This window comes from Schistocerca gregaria, unplaced genomic scaffold (assembly GCF_023897955.1).
Source record: "Schistocerca gregaria isolate iqSchGreg1 unplaced genomic scaffold, iqSchGreg1.2 ptg000248l, whole genome shotgun sequence".
Classification (NCBI taxonomy): Eukaryota; Metazoa; Arthropoda; class Insecta; order Orthoptera; family Acrididae; genus Schistocerca; species Schistocerca gregaria.
In genome coordinates, this window is record NW_026061757.1 from 482,798 (window position 1) to 508,901 (window position 26,104).

A 26,104-nucleotide genomic window follows, 5' to 3' on the forward strand; every position below is an offset into this window, starting at 1 on the left:
TGGAAGACGATTTTAGTGTCAATCGTGAAAAAGAATTTTCGGGTTTTCTGTTGAACTTAAAAGTTGATTATGATGCTCCTCTTCTCTAGGGACTTTTATTTGACAGATCATGCTGGCTGGTGTCATTAACCAGATGTTTTGTTGAGAAAAGTTGCTGCTCCAAGTTGTTTATGTATATATCGAGTAATAGTCCAGCTAGACTGTTAAACTACATAAAGAACCTAGACCAGTTTCTCAACAAAACATCAGATTAATAAGAAAGATGTCTTTTACACGAGAAATGTTGATGATATAAACCTTTTCTTTTTGATAGTAGAAGTGATGAAATGGACACCCTTGCAAATCAACTCAGCAACATGCTCAAAAATATCATCTCCACTGTAAAAGACGAAAAACAAAAATTTCCTTGTCGTTACAGTTATGAACAAAAATGAAAAACACCAATTTGGCATATTAAGGAAACCAAAAACCACTGACGGAAGTATCAAGAATAATATTTGTCACACAGGACAAAATAAAACAGTTCTTTTAAAAACAATGCTGAATCAAATACATAAGATCCTAATCGATAAAACAGAGGACCTAAATTAATTAATATAACGAAACTATGCGCGAATGTGGTTACAATCCTTTCTTTATTGGCTAGTTTTCAAATAAAATAGAAAATAAACACAACCCTAGGTCCGAGCGGTTCTAGGCGCTACAGTCTGGAGCCGCACGACCGCTACGGTTGCAGGTTCGAATCCTGCCTCGGGCATGGATGTGTGTGATGTCCTTAGGTTAGTTAGGTTTAAGTAGTTCTAAGTTCTGGGGGACTGATGTCCCATAGCGCTCGGAGCCATTTTTGAACATCTACAGGTGTTGGGCAAAAATATGAAAACACTGCAAGAAATACGTAACTGAACACAAAGGCAGATGCTAGCCAAACCTATAGGATACGCTGTTGTATCTGACCATGAACAACACCTGTGCGCTGTCCTCAATATGTTGCGAGTATCAGTCGCGGTCATCACAGTGTCCTGTGTAGTTGTGAGCGCGTTACGTCGCAGCTAAGAGAATTCTAATATGGCCAGATTTTTTGTGCTAGTATGGTGGTGCTTCCGTAATCAAGGTAACCGATGTGTTTGGTGTTTCAAAAGACACCGGATCGGAGATTTAAAGTGCGTGTTGAGTATTCGTGATGGACGGCCATTGAAGAGGACTGTGACGAAAAATAAGAGAACACAGCTGCAAAAATTTCTTCATAACTTCCCTGTCAGGGCAAAACAATGCGAATGAAGCTGTCGAATTCCGACTCCTGATGGTAGACATTTCTCTTTCTTACACGAAGCACAAAACAAGTTGTTCACAAACAAGCAACATCCAAATACAGTTCATGAATGAGGAGTCCGTTGCGTAATTTTTCTAAAATAAAGAACGTAGATGCATTTGTTCTCATTTGATTACTGACGTACTGACTTCCCTTCAACCCAGCGAGACCTCCGTTGAGTGCCGTCTTCGAAAAAAAAAAAAAAAAAAAAAGGCTCTGAGCACTATGGGACTTAACTTCTGTGTTCGTCAGTCCCCTAGAACTTAGAACTACTTAAACCTAACTAACCTAAGGACATCACACACATCCATGCCCGAGGCAGGATTCGAACCTGCGACCGTAGCGGTCGTGCGGCTCCAGACTGTAGCGCCTAGAACCACTCGGCCACTCCGGCCGGTCCGTCTTCCTAGCTTAGAAGTTTTAATAGCCAGTAGTGTACAACATCTGCCGGTGTCCTTGGCACTATTTTCAGATTACTGTGTCACACTCATAAGTCTGAATGGTAAATAGATTATAGAAAGCGATTCCATGTTACGCAACCGATCTAGACACCTAAGCCTATTAAAAAATAGTAAAAAAATGTTCAGTCGGCAGGTGACTGTGTGGCAAATGTCACGGGTATTGGAAGTGCTGCGGAAAAATGAATATCAACATCAGTCTGCGAAGAGTTCCTGTTTCAGGACTCCCTTCTGTGTCTCCTGCGGAAATATACGAATCTGTTAACAAGGAGTAGCGACCAAATCAGTTGCAGACCCAGTTCTTGTTACAGCGGTAATGTGTTAGCCAGGGATTTGGGATTGCCCTTTATTCGCGACACCCACCATTGAAATTACAGAAAATTTCAATTATTGTCATTTTGACGTTTCTGCACTGAAGTTGTTCTACCTGTAGCCATGTGAAGCGGGAAGAACCTTTTCAGCCTTGAAAAGGGTGTTGACTGACAAAAGAATGAGAGTTATTCCGTAGAGCCCGGAAGAAATATTTCATAAGATGAAACTTCCAGGCAGATTAAAACTGTGTGCCCGACAGAGACTCGAACTCGGGACCTTTGCCTTTCGCGGGCAAGTGCTCTACCATCTGACCTACCGAAGCACGACTCACACCCGGTGCTCACAGCTTCACTTCTGCCAGTATCTCGTGCTGTGAGCACCGGGCGTGAGTCGTGCATCGGTAGGTCAGATGGTTGCCGCTACGGTAGCTCAGCGTGTTCGGTCAAATGGTTTAGCTACTCTCTGTAATAATAATAATAATAATAAAAAAACTGAGTGACGGTTCAACGAACAACCTGAACGGGCGTCCGCCCCGATCATCTACAACGAACAAAATAGTAGAAAATGAGATAAAAAAATAAAAAAAGATGGTAGAGCACTTGCCCGCGAAAGGCAAAGGTCCCGAGTTCGAGTCTCGGTCGAGCACACAGTTTTAATCTGCCAGGAAGTTTCATATCGGCGCACACTCCGCTGCAGAGTGAAAATCTCATTCTGGATTTCATAATATATTGTAACGTACTCAACTCATAGTCATTAGAAACTTAGTATTAGTACTTTTCATGTTAGATATTGTTAGTAGAGTATTTGAATGTGGTTGGTGTGTTGCTGTATCCCATACTGTAGTGCATATTCACGGAATTGCCCGGACCAGAAGACTTGCTTTCACTAAGTAATTCAAGTTGCCTTACCACTCCGAGTATATGTAGTTCTACGTTGCTCATGTTGGCAGCGGTTCTTGATGCGAATTCTGGAATATTTACTTCGTCTTCTTTTGTGACGGTATTTCGGAAGGCTGTGCTCCGTAACCCTGCTTTGGCAGATCCATTTCTACATGACTAAAAATGGATATTGTAACACAATTGTTCAACATGAATAAAGTTTAGCTCACTTATTTTGCACGTTATACATTTGCATGTGAAACAATCAAGTTAATCACGGTGTTATACATGAAAAGGCTCACTATGTTGCACAACAGTTTGAATACTCTTCCTTGGCATAGTATTTTGAGAAAATTCCTCAGTTTATCAGTTCACATATAATGCTCCAATGTCACAACTGGTTAAGCGATGTCGGTGGAAAGCAGACATAAACAGTGACCGTTCAATCGTGCACTTAGGTCTAGTTGATAGACTTCAAACGCTGAAGCAGTACTGTTGAATAAATCACTTACGTTTCGTGCGTGGTTTGCATTCGCCTATCCTACTACAGACGTCACGAATTCTTGTAAAATTCCTATTTCAATAGCGATTTTACACCATAATTCTTCCCCCGAAATAAGAAACAATTATGTCGTTCTATTTTTCTCATCAAAAGACGTTTTGGTGTAGTCGAAAAGTCATAGCTAAAAAATAAAGCAAACAGTTGTGTTTATGCAAGTTCCCTAAGAGGCTACGAAAATTTGTTGGCGGCTGTTCGGTGAGCAGGTTTTGGCTGGTCGTCTGCATGTAAAATAATGAAGCGTGAATACAGCTTTTTTTTCTGGGAGTCCCCTTCTGGGTTGTTTGGTCGCCTGGTGCGAGTATTCTTATTCGATGCCACTTCTGTGACTTGCGTGTCGATGATGACGAAAATAACGCAATCGACAGGCGACATCCGTGATTGAGAGTCAGCAACCCTAACGACAAACCCATTTTCTTCTTTTTTCTTTGCAATTTAAAAAAATATGGAACGCCTCAAGATCCAGCGTGTCATCCTCGCGCACGGGCGACGCTAATCCATCCTGCACCGCCCCAACGCCAGTAGACGTACCGCCGAAGCGAGTACAGGTCACAGTCCTCTTTGACGCACCAAAAGGTATTTAATGTCCAAGAGTTCAGCGAGAGAAATGGTACATACATCTACCCTACTGTGAAGTTTCTCTCTTCCAGATACTTTACGTCATTTTGTTGGAACGAGAATCAGTCGTAGCGAATCGGAAAGTTAGTCTAAGATTATCATCTAAAGTATTTGATCAAACACGAAGATTTAATTTTCAGGCAGGGATATTTGAATTTCATCTCGCAGCGCAGCGACCTCATAAATCTCTGCGACCTAGCGGTCTCGGTTAATTTGTTTTTGCGCGCCCAAGTTGAAATTAATGAGTTCGTCTCGGCGCATAAAATTTGGAAATCGATGAGAACCACGCAGTATTACAGATAAAATTACCATCGAAAATGAGACCAAGAAAAGTCTTCGCTGTATGCTACAGGAAATTCCGGAGGAACATGAGATACTGGAAAAGAATTTCGTCAGCCAAATCATTCCCTAAATGCCTAAAGTTCATTGCCCTCCTGTGTTATTCGTGGGCTAATGTATAGAAAAGATTTGCACGTTAATGTGAAGTGTATTTCGCGTCTCTAGATGCGAATAAATAAATCGGTTGTTCAACAATTCAGAGATTTGTTTGTGTGTGTGTGTGTGTGTGTGTGTGTTTTGGAGTAGGGGATGGGGTAAACATGGTTAACATTTTTCCGTGTTATTGCCTAACAAGTTTAACCCGTAAATCGACAACTGCATTGCCGACACGGTCGATTAGATTGAATTGCGAGATGCAACAATTAGCGCGGAGAGCCTTCTGAATTTGAATTTTACGTCGTTTCCCGTACTTTCTTTTGCGAAGTAAGAGAACAATATTTAGAGGTAACGCCCCGGCGGCGTTGAGTTAATTAGGCACGGAGGACCCACAGTTGAAGAAGGAACTGTCCGTGGTACTGTTTAAAGAATCAGCAGGCTATTCACATAAAGGAAACAATAGTACCTAAATTAAGATGGCTGTCTAGAGATATGAGGACCATACCTCTCTGTAATTTACTTTCTAAACCTACTGTCATTTCTCATTTGGTGCTCCTGTTCTTACGGCTCTGGTTCGTCATCTGGATTTGCAGGCACAGTCATCATGAAGATTTATGTAGCGTCTCAGAAAAATGAACTTCAAAATAATAAAATTTCCCAGCCACTAAGATGCTGAATGAACAGGCAGATGGTGAATACGACAAATTACTCTCTCTTAATACATCTGCCTCAAAAGTCATTGCTCATAACCTGGTCTCTCTCTGTCCGCCAATCTGTCTCTATCTCTCTCCTCATTCCTCGTCCTCCTCCGTCCCTCCTACTAGCTCCCACACAGTTCATACGTATTGTCGTCACTTTGCAGGCATTTCCATGTCATTTGTATGCATAACGAGAATAATATGAAATTATTACTACCTTACAATATCAGCTAGTATAAATTACACGCATAGCAATAGAAACAGTCAATTGTGACGATTATTTTGAGTCACCCTGTATGTTAATGAGCGTATCAAATCTAGTGGTGGAAGTGTAAGAATGTAAAACTAAAACTGTTGATTGTCACGCCTCTGACGAATTTTTCAATTTGAATTTTATTTAATTTAATCAGTCTATGTAAATGTAAAGTATACGAAATTCTGTGCTTCAGTTTTCTAATTTGACCTATAAACAGTGTCGTTCTATTACAGTTAGGCGAAAAACTGAAGCAGATGTAACGCTCATATTATCTACACAGAAAATGTGATAGTTGCTTCGAAAGCCATTGAATAATAATTAGAAAGTAAAAATATTATGAGTGGAGTCGAAATATTATTAATAAATATATCTCTAATCTAGACGTTACGCTTGTGGACAGCACACAACTTAACGGCTACTAAAACGTAGTAAAATACAGGTAAAACTTAAGGGCGAAAGTTACACATCTCGATAAAATTTTGGACCGTACATAGAAGGAACTGTTAAAAAATAATACAGACGATAACTAAAAGAAATGTGCAATAATAGGAACAGAAATGACACTTTTATTCAAAGACAATAATTAGACTGACGTTACTGCGATTAATTATAGTTCAATAATCAATACAAAACTCGCAACATGGTTCTCAATAGGGTGTGTGTTCCCCACGGACAGCAATGCATGCTCTGCAACGTGCCCCAGCGCTTTGTGAGGAATTCTTGTGGTAGTGCGTTCAATTCTTCCATCACTGGGGCTGACAACTGATGAATGATCGTTGGTGCATTTGAAAGTGCTGCAGTGAGTCTTGCCAAATTATCCAACTCGTTCGCAGTGGGATTTAAGTCGAAGGAACGGGCAGACCAGAGATTCACCGAATATTCTCTAGTTCCAACAGCTCCCCCACCTGCTCAGGTAGCGCAACGGCTTCCACGAAAATAAAGTCAGGGGCGAATGCACCCCTGGGCACGTGAGGATGGAGTACAGTGTGACAGTAACGTTGACAGCTGAATGTATCGTGTTCAGAATTTTGGAATTCAATATGCCTATGCTACATGCCTCTCTCGCCACCATAACCCATGGAACATCAAAACGATCATGTTCGAAAATGTCACTGGATGGAGTACGTACTTTCAGCTCTTGCCATATGGAGGTACGAAGTCCACCGAGCAACAATGTAGAACGTGATCGCTTTGGTGGTCCACGTGTTATGATGTTGGGAGGCAAACTGTTACGTAAACGTACTGATCTCTAGAGCTTTGAACACGATACACTCATCGGTCAACGTTATTGTCACACAACTTCCCTTTGAGCGTTTTTTCAGGGGTGGTTTCGGCCCTGACTTCATTATTGTGGACGATAATGCGCGACCACCGGTTGGGGTGGCAGAGCGGTTCTAGGCGCTATAGTCTGGAATCGCGCGAGCGCTACAGTCGCAGGTTCGAATCCTGCTTCGGGCGTGGATGTGTGTGATGTCCTTAGGTTAGTTAGGTTTAAGTAGTTCTAAGGTCTATGGGGCTGAGCCATTTGAACCATTTAATGCGGGATCACATCGAACAGCGTAATGCAGGAGCTCTTAGAACGAGAGCATATTCGGTGAATGGAGTGACCTGCCCGTTACCACGAAAATCCAGTCGGCGGGAATGTGATGCACTGGGGAGACGACCATTCAGTATCTTTCCAGAGCTGTGTGGAAGAAATGAACGCCATACCACAAGAGCCCTTTACCACTGTTGTGGCGAGCATGGGAGCACGCTGTAGAACATGCACTACCGTCTGTCCGTGTCACAGTCCCTATTATGAACCTTGTCGCGGATTTTGTAATGTCCAGGGGACTAATATAATTCGCGGTGACTGCAAAGCAATTTTTGTCTTCAAAATAAAAGTATTATTGTATTATTTATTTCAGTTACCTTCTCTGCTATTCTGCAGCAATTCGTTCTACGCTACTGGCTATTAAAATTGCTACACCAAGAAGAAATGCAGAAGATAAACGGGTATTCACTGGACAAATATATTATACTAGAACCGACATGTGATTACATTTTCACGCAAATTGGGTGCATAGATCCTGAGAAATCAGCACACAGAACAACCGCGTCTGGGCGTAATAACGTCCTTGATACGCGTGGGTATTGAGTCAAACAGAGCATGGATGGCGTGTACAGGTACAGCTGCCCATGCAGCTTCAACAGGATACCACAGTTCATCAAAAGAAGTGACTGGCGTATTGTGACGACCCAGTTCCTCGACCACCATTGACCAGACGTTTTCAGTTGGTGAGAGATCTGGAGAATGTGCTGACCAGGGCAGCAGTCGAACATTTTCTGTATCCAGAAAGGCCCGTACAGGACCCGCAACATCCGGTCTTGCATTATCCTGCTGAAATGTAGGGTTTCGCAGGGATCGAATGAAGGATAGAGCCACGGTCGTAACACATCTGAAATGTAACGTCCACTGTTCAAAGTGCCGTCAAGGCGAACAAGAGGTGACCGAGACATGTAACCAATGGCACCTCATACCATCAAGCCGGGTGATACGTCAATATGGCGATGACGAATATACGCTCCCAATGTGCGTTCACCGCGATGTCACCAAACACGGATGCAGCCATCATGATGCTGTAAACAGAACCTGGAGTCATCAGAAAAAATGACGTTTTGCCATTCGTGCACCCAGGTTCGTCGTTGAGTAGACCATCGCAGGCGCTCTTGTCTGTGATGCAGCGTCAGGGGTAACCGCAGCCACGGTCTCAGAGCTGATAGTCGATGCTGCTGCAAACGTCGTCGAACTGTTCGTGCAGATGGTTGTCTTGCAAACGTCCCCATCTGTTGTCTCAGGGATCGAGACGTGGATGCACGATCCGTTACAGCCACGTGGATAAGATGCCTGACATCTCAACTGCTAGTGATACGAGGCCGTTGGAATCCAGCACGGCGTTCCGTATTACTCTCCTGAACCGATTCCATATTCTGCCAACAGTCATTGGATCTCGACCAACGCGAGCAGCAATGACGCGATACGATAAACCGCAATCGCGATAGGCTACAATTCGACCTTTATCAAAGTCGGAAACTTGATGGTACTCATTTCTCCTCCTTACACGAGGCATCACAATAACGTTTCACCACGCAACGCCGGTTAACTGCTGTTTGTGTACGAGAAATCGGTTGGAAACTTTCCTCATGTCAGCACGTTGTAGGTGTCGCCGCCGGCGCCTACCTTGTGTGAATGCTCTGAAAAGCTAATCATTTGCATATCACAGCATCTTCTTCCTGTCGGATAAATTTCGCGTCTGTAGCACGTCATCTTCGTGGTGTAAGAATTGTAATGGCCAGTTGTGTATGTATGGTCCAAGTTTCATGGAGCTAGGTTACTTGGCAGTGGCACGTCACGCCAAAGTTACTTTCGTTTTTAGGCTTTCCACATCAGTGTCTTAGAACTCCATGTACTAAAAAGAAAAACTTCATTAGCTGGCATGTGTATCTCTCCACCTTTATCTCTCACCGACAAATTGTAAGGATTTTTCATTTCATAAACAATTAAATAATGAGAGCATGGTGATGTAGTTTATCATCTTTAACTCAGGGGAAATGTCTTTCTTCGTCCACTTCTTTTCAAACTGCTGCAGTCGCCTCTCGGGAGGCAGCGGCCAGTGAACTCCCTTAGCAGTGTTTTCTTTACAAAGCTATTGGAAAGTGCACATCAAACTCTTCGCAGCAGCTGTTACGTCGAGTGTAAGGTAATCATTGCGTAGCATCCTTATCAGTTAAAATAACAATTCTAAAAAAGCTGACAGAGGTGCAGCGGCAGAGCTGCCAACGCATTTCGTTTCATAACAGAGCGCAAGGCACTTAGACGTAGCGAGGAACAGCAGTAAGAGACTAAAGTGCACTTCGCGCCGTTTCCTGAGTAGATGATCGGGTGCGCTACGAAGAAACGTTTGCGCCGGAACAGGAGAGCGGATAATTACTAGATGTTCACCGTGACGATTACATAAGTATACTGACGTCTGCGGAAGCAGTCATTTCGAAAAAGACAGATGTGATTGCAACGTACTACGTAACAAAGATGGCTGTACACAATGTATGAGAGTACCGATCTTACGGAATTCAGTTTGATTTGCAGTCCCAGCCTAAGTAATTAGAGACTCTAAACGTAATCAAAAACGAGCTGGATATGTTTCAGGGATATCTCACTCTACGTGATTTTAACCTAAGTCGAAAAGCATCAACAATTTTTTAAACGTTAACTGCCGCATGTGTCTGGCAAGGTCTTGCTGCAATGACAAGCGAAGTTGCCGGACATACTTACTTACTAGTACTTGATTACCCTGCGTTTATCCTCTACGTAAAGAGGATGAGAAATCCTCTGCTAATAACTATTGTCCAGTTTCTCTTGTTCCTATTTTTTTTTCAAAAGTAACAGAATTCTGCGTACAACAGCTAATAAGTCAATATTTATCGGATAACAATATCTTTCCTAGGTGTAAATATGATTTCCTATCCCAACTGTTAACTGTGGAATGCGTTACAAATGCTTTTTCTTCTGCAAACCCCTTTTGAATCGAAATTATCTACTTAAGCGACGCTAGTTTTGAGTGAGGCACTCTATTCAGTAAACCACATATAAACTCATTGTACCCTACTTCCTCAAGAAATAAAAATAATTATATGTATCGGAAACTATATCAGTGACGACTAACAATTTCTGAATCTTACTCAGTGGGTTCCTCAAGGATCTGTTATTGGCTCATTGCTTTGTATAATATTTGCGAATGACCTTCCGTTAACACACTTCCCAGATTTATACTTTTGTGCAAATAATAGACGTCGGTAATATCTGGAAAGGATGCGAACAAACTGAAACCGAAACCTGCAAAACATAGAGCTCCATCAGTTGTCAGATACCTGGTTCAAAGTTAAAGAATTATCTATTACTCATAAAAAAAACTGTGAACATTATTTTCATTTCACACACTGCTGACATTGAATGTGCGCCAATTGAACTCCTTGCTGTATATCTTGATTCAAAATTATCCTAGTGCACAGATGCAGACTATATTAGTAAAGAACTGTCACATATTACTAATGAGTTAAGTAAATTATGCCCATGTGTTTCTGAAAAATTGCGCTTAGTTTCAGTTGTGCGTTTTTTCCTCTCTCGTGGAAGATATGGCATTCTTTAGTAGGGTAACTCTCCTAGAGTCAAGAAACGTTGAATACAACAGTAGAAGACCATCAGATTCAGTTATGGAATTTTCTGAACTGAAATAGCTTGTAGGTCTTAATTAAATAGTTATATATGCTAATAATCCCATCCCTCTTCATATTCAGCTGCCTTTTTACTATGAAAAGTCGACTGCCGATATAGGCTAACACAGCTCCAGGAGAGGCGCTCGCTACATTCCCCACCAGCTTCCCTGCTACGTTCACCGCTGTAAACAACCTACTACACAATTCACAACATATCCTTACAAATCATTAACATTTAGTAATTCCAGTAGTTCTCACTCATGGTCAAATTTTACGATATCTTTAAAAAAATACGAGATAAAAAACAGGAAACTACTGGCACCGGAAACCACGCTATAAATTATTAGTAAACTATCTAAGTTATCGACTTAAAATACGAAGACTTGATGGGAGTATGTATCTTAGATTTCCGTAGTTACAAGACGAGAAACGTAATGTACGAGAGCACTAACCTAGTCACCTACCTAAAAACAAAACTATAGCTAAACTAAACTCCCCCCCGAACAGACCATGAAGGCCCAAAGATACCGACCGGCCGCCGTGTCATCCTCAGCCCACAGGCGTCACTGGATTCGGATATGGAGGGGCATGTGGTCAGCACACCGCTCTCCCGGCCGTACGTCAGTTTCCGAGACCAGAGCCGCTAATTGTCAATCAAGTAGCTCCTCAGTTTGCCTCAAAAGGGCTGAGTGCACCCCACATGCCAACAGGGCTCGGCAGACCGGATGGTCACCCATCCACGTGCTAGCACAGCCCGACAGCACTTTACTTCGGTGATCTGACTGGAACGAATGTTACTACTGCGGCAAGGCCGTTGGTCAAAAACAATACACTAACTTCCAAAATACATACAGGGTGGTCAAAAACAGTCTGAAATGCTTTTACGTGTGCTGAAGGGTAGGCTGTGCTGAGAAATAATTATTACGAAAAAAATTCTATACGCTGCGCCGTTCCCGAGTGAATTGGCATTGAAATTATCAACCAGACTTTCGTGCGCGAAAATTCAACAGGCCCGTCAGATACAGTTAGATACAGTAGTTACCATAGCATAGATGAAGGTGCACGAGAGTGCTCAGCCTTTGGTCCGGGTTCGATCCTTACTACCGTCCCATGTCTAATTTTTGTTTAGCTCTTTCGTTCGGTTTCAGAAAACCAAATGAAGCACACGTTTGGCGACACAGCGTCCGGCAGGCTGCTTGAATTTGCGAGCGCAACGCCGTGATTGGCTAACTTGAATGTTAATCAACTCCGGAAACGGCAGTGTATCGAAGTTTCTTTCTTAACATCTACCTCTCAGCAGAACGTACCCTGCAAGACCTTGCAAGCTTTTCCGACTGTTTCTGACCACCCTGCACCTACTCAGCAAAACAAGTCTTTATTTCTGTGTTTATCCATTAAGCTGCTCTATGAAACAGGCTGCGTGATTGGACACACCACTATGGTGTGGATGGCTATTCCATCGCTATAGGATAATCTGAAACATGATGCACCTAACAAATGGTTCAAATGGCTCTAAACACTATGGGACCTAACACCTGAGGTCATCAGTCCCCTAGAAGTTAGAACTACTTAAACCTAACTAACCTAAGGACATCACACACATCCATGCCCGAGGTGGGACTCGAACCTGCGACTGTAGCGGTCACGCGGTTCCAGACTGAAGGGCCTAGAGCCCAGCTGTCCTCACATAACAAAATTTGATTTCACCACTCAGCACGCTCGTGACAGCGTTCATGTAGCTTTATAGTCAGTAATGTATGTTCATTGGGCGAGGGAAGCCGGTAAAAAGGCGTGCGCGCAACTGATCAGACGTAGGACCGTCGACGCAGACAGGTGCACACTCGCTGCATTGATCCAGCCATAGTTTAACAATGCAAGCTAACATTCTGCTCATTCCACCTGCCCCACATGTCACAATAACGCTCCTTAACTTCAGCGTGACATACTACATCCTACTTTCACTGAGCTTGGCGTGATGCTTATTTCAAGCCACAAAAAATAGTAGCGCTGCTATTGTGCGTACCATCTCTCTATAGACAATCATTATCTGTTGATACATTGTTCTACACTTACTATATAGTTGGATTCACCTGGGCTATTCTTTCTAGGCATCATAGTTTCCCAATCTTTAATGAAGCTTTGAGTAGCAAAACTGTCTCTCATACATCATAATTTTTATAAAAGGTCTAATTAATGATATTTAAACAGTTTAACATTACCACAGAGTATCTCTTTTTTCTCCTCCTATTTCAATTCCTGCACCGCACATTACGAAACCGTATTGCAGGTGATGGCACGTATTTTTCCCCATTCGGTATTCAGTTCATTATACACTTTGGAAGCTTTTTTTTTCATGGATCCTCTTGATGAAACCAAAACGAAAGCCATGAATCTTCGACTAGGGTTGATGTAACGGGTCAGCTTCACAATCGCAAAGAAAATCGCTTTATAAAGGATCTATAAGCTTTATATACGACGACTGCATAAATTTAAAATCTATGTTAACGGAGCAAAGGACGACATAGTTGCAGAGAACTCTAAGGACTACATATGCCGCAAAACATGCATTTTGGCTTACCGAGTATTGTACGACAGCCCTCGGAGCCCCTGGAGGCCTCAGTTACTGAAGCTGAAAATAGAAAGAAGAAAATACACATCAACCTCAAGTTAATCCGACTTGAATTAGTAGTTGGCGGGAGCTTGGGGAGGGGGATGGCAGGGGGAGAGTAGAAGAAACATCATAAAAGGCTAAAACGGACTGTGCCAATTGCGGGCTACTTATATACACTCCTGGAAATGGAAAAAAAAAAACACATTGACACCGGTGTGTCAGACCCACCATACTTGCTCCGGACACTGCGAGAGGGCTGTACAATCAATGATCACACGCACGGCACAGCGGACACACCAGGAACCGCGGTGTTGGCCGTCGAATGGCGCTAGCTGCGCAGCATTTGTGCACCGCCGCCGTCAGTGTCAGCCAGTTTGCCGTGGCATACGGAGCTCCATTGCAGTCTTTAACACTGGTAGCATGCCGCGACAGCGTGGACGTGAACCGTATGTGCAGTTGACGGACTTTGAGCGAGGGCGTATAGTGGGCATGCGGGAGGCCGGGTGGACGTACCGCCGAATTGCTCAACACGTGGGGCGTGAGGTCTCCACAGTACATCGATGTTGTCGCCAGTGGTCGGCGGAAGGTGCACGTGCCCGTCGACCTGGGACCGGACCGCAGCGACGCACGGATGCACGCCAAGACCGTAGGATCTTACGCAGTGCCGTAGGGGACCGCACCGCCACTTCCCAGCAAATTAGGGACACTGTTGCTCCTGGGGTATCGGCGAGGACCATTCGCAACCGTCTCCATGAAGCTGGGCTACGGTCCAGCACACCGTTAGGCCGTCTTCCGCTCACGCCCCAACATCGTGCAGCCCGCCTCCAGTGGTGTCGCGACAGGCGTGAATGGAGGGACGAATGGAGACGTGTCGTCTTCAGCGATGAGAGTCGCTTCTGCCTTGGTGCCAATGATGGTCGAATGCGTGTTTGGCGCCGTGCAGGTGAGCGCCACAATCAGGACTGCATACGACCGAGGCACACAGGGCCAACACCCGGCATCATGGTGTGGGGAGCGATCTCCTACACTGGCCGTACACCTCTGGTGATCGTCGAGGGGACACTGAATAGTGCACGGTACATCCAAACCGTCATCGAACCCATCGTTCTACCATTCCTAGACCGGCAAGGAAACTTGCTGTTCCAACAGGACAATGCACGTCCGCATGTATCCCGTGCCACCCAACGTGCTCTAGAAGGTGTAAGTCAACTACCCTGGCCAGCAAGATCTCCGGATCTGTCCCCCATTGAGCATGTTTGGGACTGGATGAAGCGTCGTCTCACGCGGTCTGCACGTCCAGCACGAACGCTGGTCCAACTGAGGCGCCAGGTGGAAATGGCATGGCAAGCCGTTCCACAGGACTACATCCAGCATCTCTACGATCGTCTCCATGGGAGAAAAGCAGCCTGCATTGCTGCGAAAGGTGGATATATTAGACCTTCTGGTGACAAACAGACCCGAACTATTTGAATCAGTTAATGCAGAACAGGGAATCAGCGATCATAAAGCGGTTACTGCGTCGATGATTTCAGCCGTAAATAGAAATATTAAAAAAGGTAGGAAGATTTTTCTGTTTAGCAAAAGTGACAAAAAGCAGATTACAGAGTACCTGACGGCTCAACACAAAAGTTTTGTCTCAAGTGCAGATAGTGTTGAGGATCAGTGGACAAAGTTCAAAACCATGGTACAATATGCGTTAGATGAGTATGTGCCAAGCAAGATCGTAAGAGATGGAAAAGAGCCACCGTGGTACAACAACCGAGTTAGAAAACTGCTGCGGAAGCAAAGGGAACTTCACAGCAAACATAAACATAGCCAAAGCCTTGCAGACAAACAAAAATTACGCGAAGCGAAATGTAGTGTGAGGAGGGCTATGCGAGAGGCTTTCAATGAATTCGAAAGTAACGTTCTATGTACTGATCCTAAGAAATTTTGGTCCTATGTCAAAGCGGTAGGTGGATCAAAACAAAATGTCCAGACACTCTGTGACCAAAATGGTACTGAAACAGAGGATGACAGACTAAAGGCCGAATTACTAAATGTCTTCTTCCAAAGCTTTTTCGCAGAGGAAGACTGCACTGTGCTTCCTTCTCTAGATTGTCGCACAGTTGACAAAATCGTAGATATCGAAGTAGACGACAGAGGGATAGAGAAACAATTAAAATCGCTCAAAAGAGGAAAGGCCGCTGGTCCTGATGGGATACCAGTTCGATTTTACACAGAGTACGCGAAGGAACTTGCCCCCCTTCTTGCAGCGGTGTACCGTAGGTCTCTAGAAGAGCGAAGCGTTCCAAAGGATTGGAAAAGGGCACAGGTCATCCCCGTTCTCAAGAAGGGACGTCGAACAGATGTGCAGAACTATAGACCTATATCTCTAACGTCGATCAGTTGTAGAATTTTGGAACACGTATTATGTTCGAGTATAATGTCTTTTCCTACTCTGTAGGAATCAGCATGGGTTTCGAAAAAGACGATCGTGTGAAACCCAGCTCGCGCTATTCGTCCACGAGACTCAGAGGGCCTTAGACACGGGTTCACAGGTAGATGCCGTGTTTCTTGACTTCCGCAAGGCGTTTGACACAGTTCCCCATAGTCGTTTAATGAACAAAGTAAGAGCATACGGACTATCAGATCAATTGTGTGATTGGATTGAGGAGTTCCTAGATAACAGAACGCAGCACGTCATTCTCAATGGAGAGAAGTCTTCCGAAGTAAGAGTGATTTCAGGTGTGCCGCAGGGGAGTGTCATAGGACCGTTGCTATTCACAATATACATAAATGACCTGGTGGATGACATCGGAAGTTCACTGAGGCTTTTTGCAGATGATGCTGTGGTGTATCGAGAGGTTGCAACAATGGAAAATTGTACTGAAATGCAGGAGGATCTGCAGCGAATTGACGCATGGTGCACGGAATGGCAATTGAATCTCAATGTAGCGAAGTGTAATGTGATGCGAATACATAGTAAGATAGGTCCCTTATCATTTAGCTACAAAATAGCAGGTCAGCAACTGGAAGCAGTTAATTCCATAAATTATCTGGGAGTACGCATTAGGAGTGATTTAAAATGGAATGATCATTTAAAGTTGATCGTCGGTAAAGCAGATGCCAGACTGAGATTCATTGGAAGAATCCTAAGGAAATGCAATCCGACAACAAAGGAAGTAGGTTACAGTACGCTTGTTCGCCCAATGCTTGAATACTGCTCAGCAGTGTGGGATCCGCACCAGGTAGGGTTGATAGAAGAGATAGAGAAGATCCAACGGAGAGCAGCGCGCTTCGTTACAGGATCATTTAGTAATTGCGAAAGCGTTACGGAGATGATAGATAAACTCCAGTGGAAGACTCTGCAGGAGAGACGCTCAGTAGCTCGGTACGGGCTTTTGTTGAAGTTTCGAGAACATGCCTTCACCGAAGAGTCAAGCAGTATATTGCTCCCTCCTACGTATATCTCGCGAAGAGACCATGAGGATAAAATCAGAGAGATTAGAGCCCACACAGAAGCATACCGACAATCCTTCTATCCACGTACAATACGAGACTGGAATAGAAGGGAGAACCGATAGAGGTACTCAGGGTACCCTCCGCCACACACCGTCAGGTGGCTTGCGGAGTACGGATGTAGATGTAGATGTAGATATACACTGTACTAGTGCCGACATTGTGCATGCTCTGTTGCCTGTGTCTATGTGCCTGTGGTTCTGTCAGTGTGATCATGTGATGTATCTGACCCCAGGAATGTGTCAATAAAGTTTCCCCTTCCTGGGACAATGAATTCACGGTGTTCTTATTTCAATTTCCAGGAGTGTAGCTGCTTACAGAAGAAAAAAATCGATGTTCAGTATATCATATTAAAATTACTGACCCAATGTAAATATTTAAAATGCTGTCATAATATACTCAAAAAGAGGTCTAATCTTACGTTCAACGTTTAACAGAATACTCAAGTATTAAATTTAGACACTGTGTGTATGTCTTAGAACAGCATAACTCGTCGTGCGCAATTAACCAAAATATATTAATCTCGTACTTGATAATTATACCATTTAGCGACTTTCAACAAACTTTACACACAATTTCCAACCTTTACTAAACTTTTTCTCAGTTACATTCCCCTCAAAATAATGAGAGGAAATAAGTTCATCGCTTACTACAATTTCTTTCGTCATGGAGTAAAATATCAGCATCAAGTATGACGTTGTAATTTATCTTTTCTTTACTACTATCTCCATTCGGAGCATATTTTGCTACCACTGTTCAAATGTTCCTGCAAAGTTGTACCATTGTACGACACATAGTTCAGGAGAAACGCACGAAGAAACAGATTTTTTTTAAACAAAAACAGCGCAAATTATGCAGAATCTTCGCACACAGTGTTCGACAATGAGAACACTTAACGGTTTCTAATGAACTTCAAACATAATTTATCGCTTAGTCCTCCGTTGTTAGTACTGTCAAACGTTACGCCCTACGTTAGGACATCATCGTCATCATTTCTTTACGAATAACTCTACTCGCTATCCATTTTGCGGACAGTATCCACTTATTCTGTGAAAGATATATATAAAAGTACACTGGAGAGCCAAAGAAACTGGTACACCTGCCTAATTTCGTGTAAGGCCCCCGCGAGCACGCAGAAGTGCCGCAAGATTAATGTCTGACGTAGTGCTGGAGGGAATTGACACCATGAATCCTGCAGGGTTGTCCATAAATCCGTAAGAGTACGAGTGGGTGGAGATCTCTACTAAACAGCACGTTGCAAGATATCTCAGAATGCTAAATAATGTTCATGTCTGGGGAATCTGGTGGCCAGTGGAAGTGTTTAAACTCAGAAGAGTGTTCCTGCTGCCACATTTTAGCAATTCTGGACGTGTGGGGTGTCGCACTGAGCTGCTGGAATTGCCCACGACCGTCGCAATGCACAATGGAAGCGAATCGGTGCAGGTGATCAGATAAGACGCTTACGTATCTGTCGCCTGTCAGAGTCGTATCTAGACGTATCAGGAGTCCCATATCATTCCAGCAGCACACGCTCCACACCATTACAGGGCCTCCACCAGCTTGAGCTGTCCCTTGATGACACGCAGCGTCCATGATTTCATGAGGTTGTCTCCATACCCGTCCATGTCCGTCCGCTCGATACAATTTGAAGCGAGATTTGTTCCGACCAGGCAACATGTTTCCTGTCATCAACAGTGCATTGCCGGTGTTGACGGGCCCAGGCGAGACGTAAAGTTTTGAGTCGTGCAGTCATCAAGGGTACACGAGTGGGCCTTTGGCTCCGAAAGCCCATATCGATGATGTTTCGCTGAATGGTTTGCACGCTGACACTTGTTAATGGCCGAGCATTGAAATCTACAGCAATTTGCGGAAGGGTTGTTCTTCTGTCACGGTGAACTATTCCCTTCAGTCGCCGTTGGTCCCGTTTTTGTAGACTCATTTCCGGCCGTAGCGGTGTCGGAGTTTTGATGTTTTGCCGGATTTCTGATATTCACGGTAGAGTCGTGAATTGGTTTTAGGGGGGAAATCCCCACTTCATCACTACCTCGATGGTACATCTTGTGGTACATAACACATTTATGGGAATACAGTATTGCACTGTCTGTGTTATTCAGAAGAACGATGCTATGTTCCTTCGGGAATGCATACACCGTTACTCTGAACAACACACGTACAGCAATACTGTATTTATTCGGCGGCACCGAATACATACTCAGAGGCCAAAGAAACTGGTGTAGACCTGCGTATTCAAATACAGAGATTTGTAAACTGGCAGAATACGGCGCTGCGGTCGACAACGCCTGCGAAAGACAACAAGTGTCTGTCGGACTTGTTAGATCGGTTGCTGCTGCTTCAAAGGTCATGTTATCATCATTTTGCGAGTTTGAACGTCGTGTTATAGTCGGCGCACGAGCTATGGGATACAGCATCTCCGAGGTAGCGATGATGTGGGAATTTCCCTCGTACGACAATTTTACGAGTTTACCGTGAATATCAGGAATCCAGTAAAACATCGACATCACTGCTGTCAGAAAAAGATCCTACAAGAACGGGACCAATGACGACTGAAGAGACTCATTCAACGTGACAGAAGTGCGACCCTTCCGCAAATTGCTGCAGATTTCAGCTCTGGGCCATCAACAAGTGTCAGCGTGCTAAACGTTCAACGAAACATCATCGATATGCGCTTTTGGAGCCGAGGGCCCACTCGTGTACCCTTGATGACTGCACGACACAAAGGTTTACGCCTCGCCTGGAACCGTCGACACCGACATTGCACTGTTGATGACTCTAAGCACGATGCCTAGTCGGACATGTCTCGTTTCAATGTGTATCGAGCGGATGGATGTGTAGGGGTATGGAGACAACCTCATGAATCCATGGACCCTGCAAGTAGGTAGAGAATGTTAAGGCTGGTGAAAGCGTTATAATGGTGTGGGGCGTGTGTAGTTGGAGTACTATGAGACTCCTCATACATTTAAATAGGACTCTAGCAGGTGACACGTGCGTAACCATCCTGTCTGATCACCTGCATCCATTCATGTCCATTGTGCATTCCGAAGGACTTGGGCAGTTCCGGGAAGAAAATGTCACATCCCACACGTCCAGAATTGCTACAGAGTGTCATTTCTCTAAGTTTAAACAGTTCCACTGGCCATCAAACACCCCAGACATGAATATTATTGAGCATATCTGGAACGCCTTGCAACGTGCTGTTCAGTACAGATCACCACCCTCTCGTTCTCTTACGGATTTATGGACAGCCCTACATAATTCATTTTGTCAGTTCTCTCCAGCACTACTTCAGATATTAGTCGAGGCAATGCCACGTTGTGTTGCGGCACTTTTGCGTGCTCGCTGGGGCCCTACACGATATTAGGCAGGTGTACCAGTTTCTTTGGCTCTTCACTGTATACGAGTAATGGATGTACGAGTACAAGTTGTAGGGGATTGGTTGACGACATGTAAAGGTTTGGGTCTAGCCAAGAAGTGTGCTCGGATAGCTTACAGTAAGGTGACCGCAGACGATAAGCGGCAAATACGGGTTCAGTCCCGGCCCTGTACAAATTTTCATGATCTTCATTGCATTATGCAGTCGATGGTTGTTCATATTCGGAGCTGTGAATTCATTTCATGTAATTTCTTTATAGCGCCTGTCACTGGATTTCGATGATTGTTTCCCTGGCGAATTCATGCTTATTCTACGAACCCGTGACAAGACGCAAAAATATCTTCTTTGGATCATATCCATTTTCTCTGACACTCTTAAGTTATAAGGATTCCTGACAGAGCGTTTTCTAAGCTACCTTCTTCGTGGACGGACGACACTTGATGAGGATTCTTCCAGCGAAACTCAGTTTGACCCAACAGTCCTTCTTGTAATTGGTCTTACGCAGTCGTCGCACTTTAAACTGTTCCGTGCACACACTCCCAGATATTTAATGCATGTGACTCTTTCCAGTGATTGTTCGTACATCGCGTAAAGAAACAAAAACGGATCTTTCCACATATTGATGTGTAATACGTAATATTTATTCATGTTGTCATCCCGTGCATCAATCTTCGATTATTTGCAGGCATTCCTTCTTTTCGTTAAAATTTTCTAACGTTGCTACGGCTCTATAATCATCAGTATCATCAGTGAACAGCCTCACTGAGCTTGCGACGTTATTAACTAAATCTCTAATATATAATCTGAATAGTAATGGTCTTATAACACTCCCTTTGGTTGCGTTCGAAGCTGCTTTCACGCAGGCGCGGTTCCGGGGGTGAGGATGGAAGGCGTCGAGGCGATCGTGACTCCCTCCTAATAAAAAAAGAAAGCACTATACTTCTCATCAATGTAAAGATATTATTATTATTATCATTGAATTAAAGCTTTGAAGACCTAAGCTGTAATCAATCGAAAGCATATTTTTGTTGTTTCGAGAAACTGTGCAGTAAAGTTTAAATAAATTTCCATAAATAAGATACTGCATATATATCCAATGCCATTTTTGCATCCAGATACTTCATTGTTTTCATGTATATCGATCGTAAATAAATATTCTTAAAATTGTGAATGCTACCTGGAATACTAATATTAAAATTTCGTTAGTGGTAGTTAACACTTTTTACTTGCAAGCCGAGTGCACGTAACTTCAATTACCAGTAACTTACCAGCATTGAAAGTCACGTTTACGAAAAACACTTTCTGATCATAAACAACCTTATAGGTAGGTATTTTTCCTGTCATAGTAAATCAACTGCCAGAAATTATTGAATACGTTCGCATTTCTACACTTACATGCTCGAAACAATTTTTGGAGTATTCACCCATAGGGTCTGTTTATCTTCAATTCCTCACCTCCCTCCCCCCCTTCCCTTACCTGCCTCTGTATGTTCTATATTCCATTCCTTCAGGTACCTTTTTCTTCATTTGCGTGGTAGTATCTGAATATTTTACACGCTTCCGACCTCTATGACTGTTGCGTTGATAATGTGCATCAGTTGTAACTACTTGCAGAGTGTGAGGAGCTGGTGCACTTCCGAAGGATGAATTTTTGTGACATTCATTCGAAACTATTGAAATTTGGAGCTATACGCTTAACATCCTCAACATGTCTCACAATTTCGCGCATCAAAATAAAATACATCAATGAATAATTTTTAGTATGTACTCATTAATATCGTCATACATACGTCAAGTATAAATATATAAGCAACGCCGGCCTTTGGGATGCGTATCAGCAGTAATTATGCGCTATGCAGGTAAATACGAAACTGACTTTAGTTCAGATGGTTTACGAGGAATTTATACAGCTGTAGTTAATGCTTTATAAGAATCCAATGAAAGCACATACTACAGCACTTCAACAATGTTAAGGATGGCGTTTAACATCACTGCCATTGCACTGTCACGTAACAACACTTAAACGGTGGTAAGCCACGGTATTTCAAACTCCTCACTTGGTTAACAAAATACGCACATTTACCTGATCAGTAACATCTTTTCAGGCCCATTGAAGCACAAGATCCTTATCGGAGTTACTTATCCACATCGTACTCCGATTCGTACTTTTCGTCTCTGGAAAGCATTTACTTGGCACAAATACAACACTCATTATGACTACAGGCACCTATGTTCGTGGCACTTACCACTGTTTACATGCACACGTCGTGCCGAAGTCGCCAGCAGCTACAATCCGAATTTAGAGGTAGAGTTGATATCCATGGTATTATCGTATAACTTTCAACTAATACGTGTAAAGCGCATCACTTATTACGTTTTGCCACTAATAATTGAGTTTTACATTGAGTGTCGCTTGCCACTATGTACAGCTGAGGCCTTCATGTATTTTATTGCTATTACTATAAAAATTGTAGACGTCTAAGTACGTTAAACGTGAATGTGACGGTAAGTTCAAAGCTACATGTACGTGTGTGTGTGTGTGTGTGTGGGCGGGTGCGTGCGTGTGTGTACGTTATAACACGGAATAATGCAGAATCAATTCAATTGAAAGACTTTTAATGTGGTGCTATGGTGCATCATACCATTATATACCAGTTCCATTACATCTAGGCGCGCATTCCGGAACCGTGCGACTGCTACGGTCGCAGGTTCGAATCCTGCCTCGGGCATGGATGTGTGTAATGTCCCTAGGTTAGTTAGGTTTAAGTAGTTCTAAGTTCTACGGGACTGATGACCACAGCAGTTGAATCCCATAGTGCTCAGAGCCATTTGAACCATTACATCTACTAAAGGGGCTCAATATGGCGGCCATCAGCGTCCAGAAGAGTCGGAAAGCGCAGGGTTGCACTCTGCACGCCAGACCGAAGCATCTCCGTAGGTATGCTGGCTACCTATCTTGATACGATGGGATTCAGATCAACACATGCGTGAATGTTCTCCTGGTAAACTCTGTCCTACAAGTAGCCCCACAACCAGGAATTACAGGGAGTTAGATCGGATGATCGTGCTGGCCAAGCATTTGCAAGGGATCGGCTGATAATTAGGTCGTTTCCAAATGTGCTTCGGGTGAACTTCGCGAGCGATGTGAGATGGGAACCCATCTTGCATGAAAACTGTTGTGTTCAATGCGTCTCTCTCCTGTAGAGCGCGTATGACATGCAGGCACAGCATATTGCAGTAACGCTCGCCAGTCAAATTGCAGGTCTTTGGTTCTTGAGCGCCAATCTGTTCAAAAAAGAAGGGGCCAATGACGAACGTAGCCGTGTAGCCACACCATACAGTGGCACGTTCAACACACAGACGAACTTCATGCACAGTGACTGGAGGTGAAGATCCCACCCACTCGTAAATTTTGCGTGTTCACCTCACCCGTCAGAGAAAACTGAGCCACATCAGAATAAATACGATGGTCCAGGGCCAGCCCTCGTCAACTTCAATCCTTGCGAGTAAGTAGACAGCGAAGTCAACACGTCGTTGTGCGTCCTGCGGTGCAACCTGCTGTACGACGCGGATCTTGTACGGATACCATCTGAGGACAGTTCGAAGCACCTTCCGTACAGTGGACCACGTGATTTTCAACTGTCGTAACATGGCATGCGCACAGCCTCACGATCGGGAATTGCGCGCAGGGTTATCTGCCATAGAAATAGCGATTTCATCAACCACCTGTGTTGCAACCGGTCGTCGGCCAGATCTCCAGTTGATTCGAACTTCTTCATCGTACTCCGCAGAGCAAGAGGAGAAAGAGCACCCTTCCGTAATCCTTTCAGCAGGCGATACTCTCGAAATGCAGCTGCAGCATTACTGTTGTTTTGATAATAGAGCTTCATCAATAGTGCCCTGCTCCTTTTGTACAAGCACATGTAGACACGTCAACAAGTTTACTGCGATCGGTCAGGTGTGTGAGACTATGATTCACGACGACTGTTCACGGTACCAGTTGGCCAAAGTTGAAACTGGACCGTGACGCTGTGACGCACGGAAATAATGCACTAATGCTAACAAGTTTGGTACTGACACGGTAATTAGTTTCCGTGTTGTAACGTGAAAGGAAAGTTTCATTATAACCACCCGGTATATTAGTAAATGGCTAAAACGGTGCACGGTTTCAGTTGCAGGTTACGTGTGTAACGGCTTCAGGAGCAACAAAAGTTTGATATCCATATTTCACATAGTTATTGATCAATTATTGGCATAATAAGTTGTTGGGGTCGTGACGTGACCCCATGGCGGTGGAAGACTCGGCCTCGCGAAGGTCAGGAGGTACCGCTTCCTCGCCGGTATATGGGGTGAGGAGGTGGTGAAGGCTGAAGTACTAGGCCAGCAGTTAATGAAACGTCGTGTATTTCATAGTCCTTTGTTCATTTCAGTAAAGAGACGGGATTATAGCGGACGGGAAGGTGTTGCTCCTCGATGGCGTTGGTGAACGCCTGTGTGCCAAACGCCTTTGTCGTAACTGCCTTCTCGGGAACCAGTACAGCACGTGGCGGCGGCGACAAGCTGTGGCATCAGCGAAACTTTGTGTCATACTCCGCTCGTAGTAGCCTGTCTGAGCAGTAATCGCCGCGTATCAAATCGGAATGGTCTGTGTTCAGACTGTAATATGCAGCACAGCCGAAGTCGAAAGTGTAGATGTCCACACTGGGCGGTGATCAGCAACAATAGTAACCTTCAGGAACCAGTATACATAATCAGAGAGAGACTGGACCGCTCCCAGTCTGGGCGCAAACAATGACCCACTGGAGAGGTGGCAGCGAGCAGGTGGTGGTCACCCTGAGAGCGATCCTGCGGTGCGAAGGCGAAGTCATCTACATATGGTTCCCACCACAGGAGGTTGGCTGCTACTATGAAGTCCTTGGTATGTGACTAGATAGTGCAGGAGCCACCACCTCCAACTCAGCAGCTGATGAAGACGACCATAGTCAGCATCACATACTCCTACATACGGTCGTGCACAGGAATGTCGCCGAGCATCTAAGAACATCTCACAACGACGGCCTGTTTGGAAGCGTATTTATGAGAGTCTGGCGGCCAGTGTTTCCCAAAAAGCTGCAACCCCCCCCCCCCCCCCCAACCATCATCACCCCCATTCCAGAAGAGACAACATGGTGTAGTAACCAGGTGTCGGCAGTGGGTGCCGATGTCTTCATTTGTTCTGCTTTTCTCGTTTAGTCAACTGCTGAAGGAGCCTAGCCCAACCCTCACCCTTCGGAGGCACTGGTCAGATCTTTCACATCGTCAGCTTCCTGAATAAGCGCTCTTTTGCTCTTACTATACCTTCTTGACGAAACGGTGTTTGGGATCAGGTGACGCTCGCTTCCCTCTTCATGGCGTCATTTGCTGACCCCCAAACCCCTAGCTGTCAGACACCCAGATCGGTACCAAACGTTGTATGTCGATAGAGTATCAACCGAAACACCGATTTAGTTCGTGCTGTCTGCTGTCGTCCAGTAGAAAATGTTAAAAGGTAATTAAGAGTAACATCAGAACGACGGGTGATAGGTAAAGCGTGAATAATTGCGTTGAAGATCTCTCTTGGGTGAGTTGGTAATGCGCGAGATCGTCGTACAAACGGTCCTGCGTACAAACCCCACTGCTAACAACTTTTTTTTAACTCTTTACGAGTGAAACTGTTATATGGGAAGACATTTTCCTGACATGTAAAAGGACTTTTGGGAGTTACTAGCAATGTTCTCTTGGATGTCTGCTTTCGCTTCGTTAGCTGAAGATAGCAAACCTATAGAGTACATTTGTACAGAATGGTG

General features: G+C 44.2%; 1 protein-coding gene across 1 annotated transcript in view; it reads right to left on the bottom strand.

Annotated features, from left to right (window-relative positions):
- Positions 1-26,104, bottom strand: part of LOC126305103 (rab effector Noc2-like) — an 817,922-nt gene that overhangs the window by 480,681 nt on the left and 311,137 nt on the right. The window contains exon 3 of the mRNA XM_049992015.1: positions 13,355-13,405. The gene's annotated coding sequence lies outside the window, so the exon portion shown is untranslated. The remainder of the gene's footprint in view (positions 1-13,354; positions 13,406-26,104) is intronic.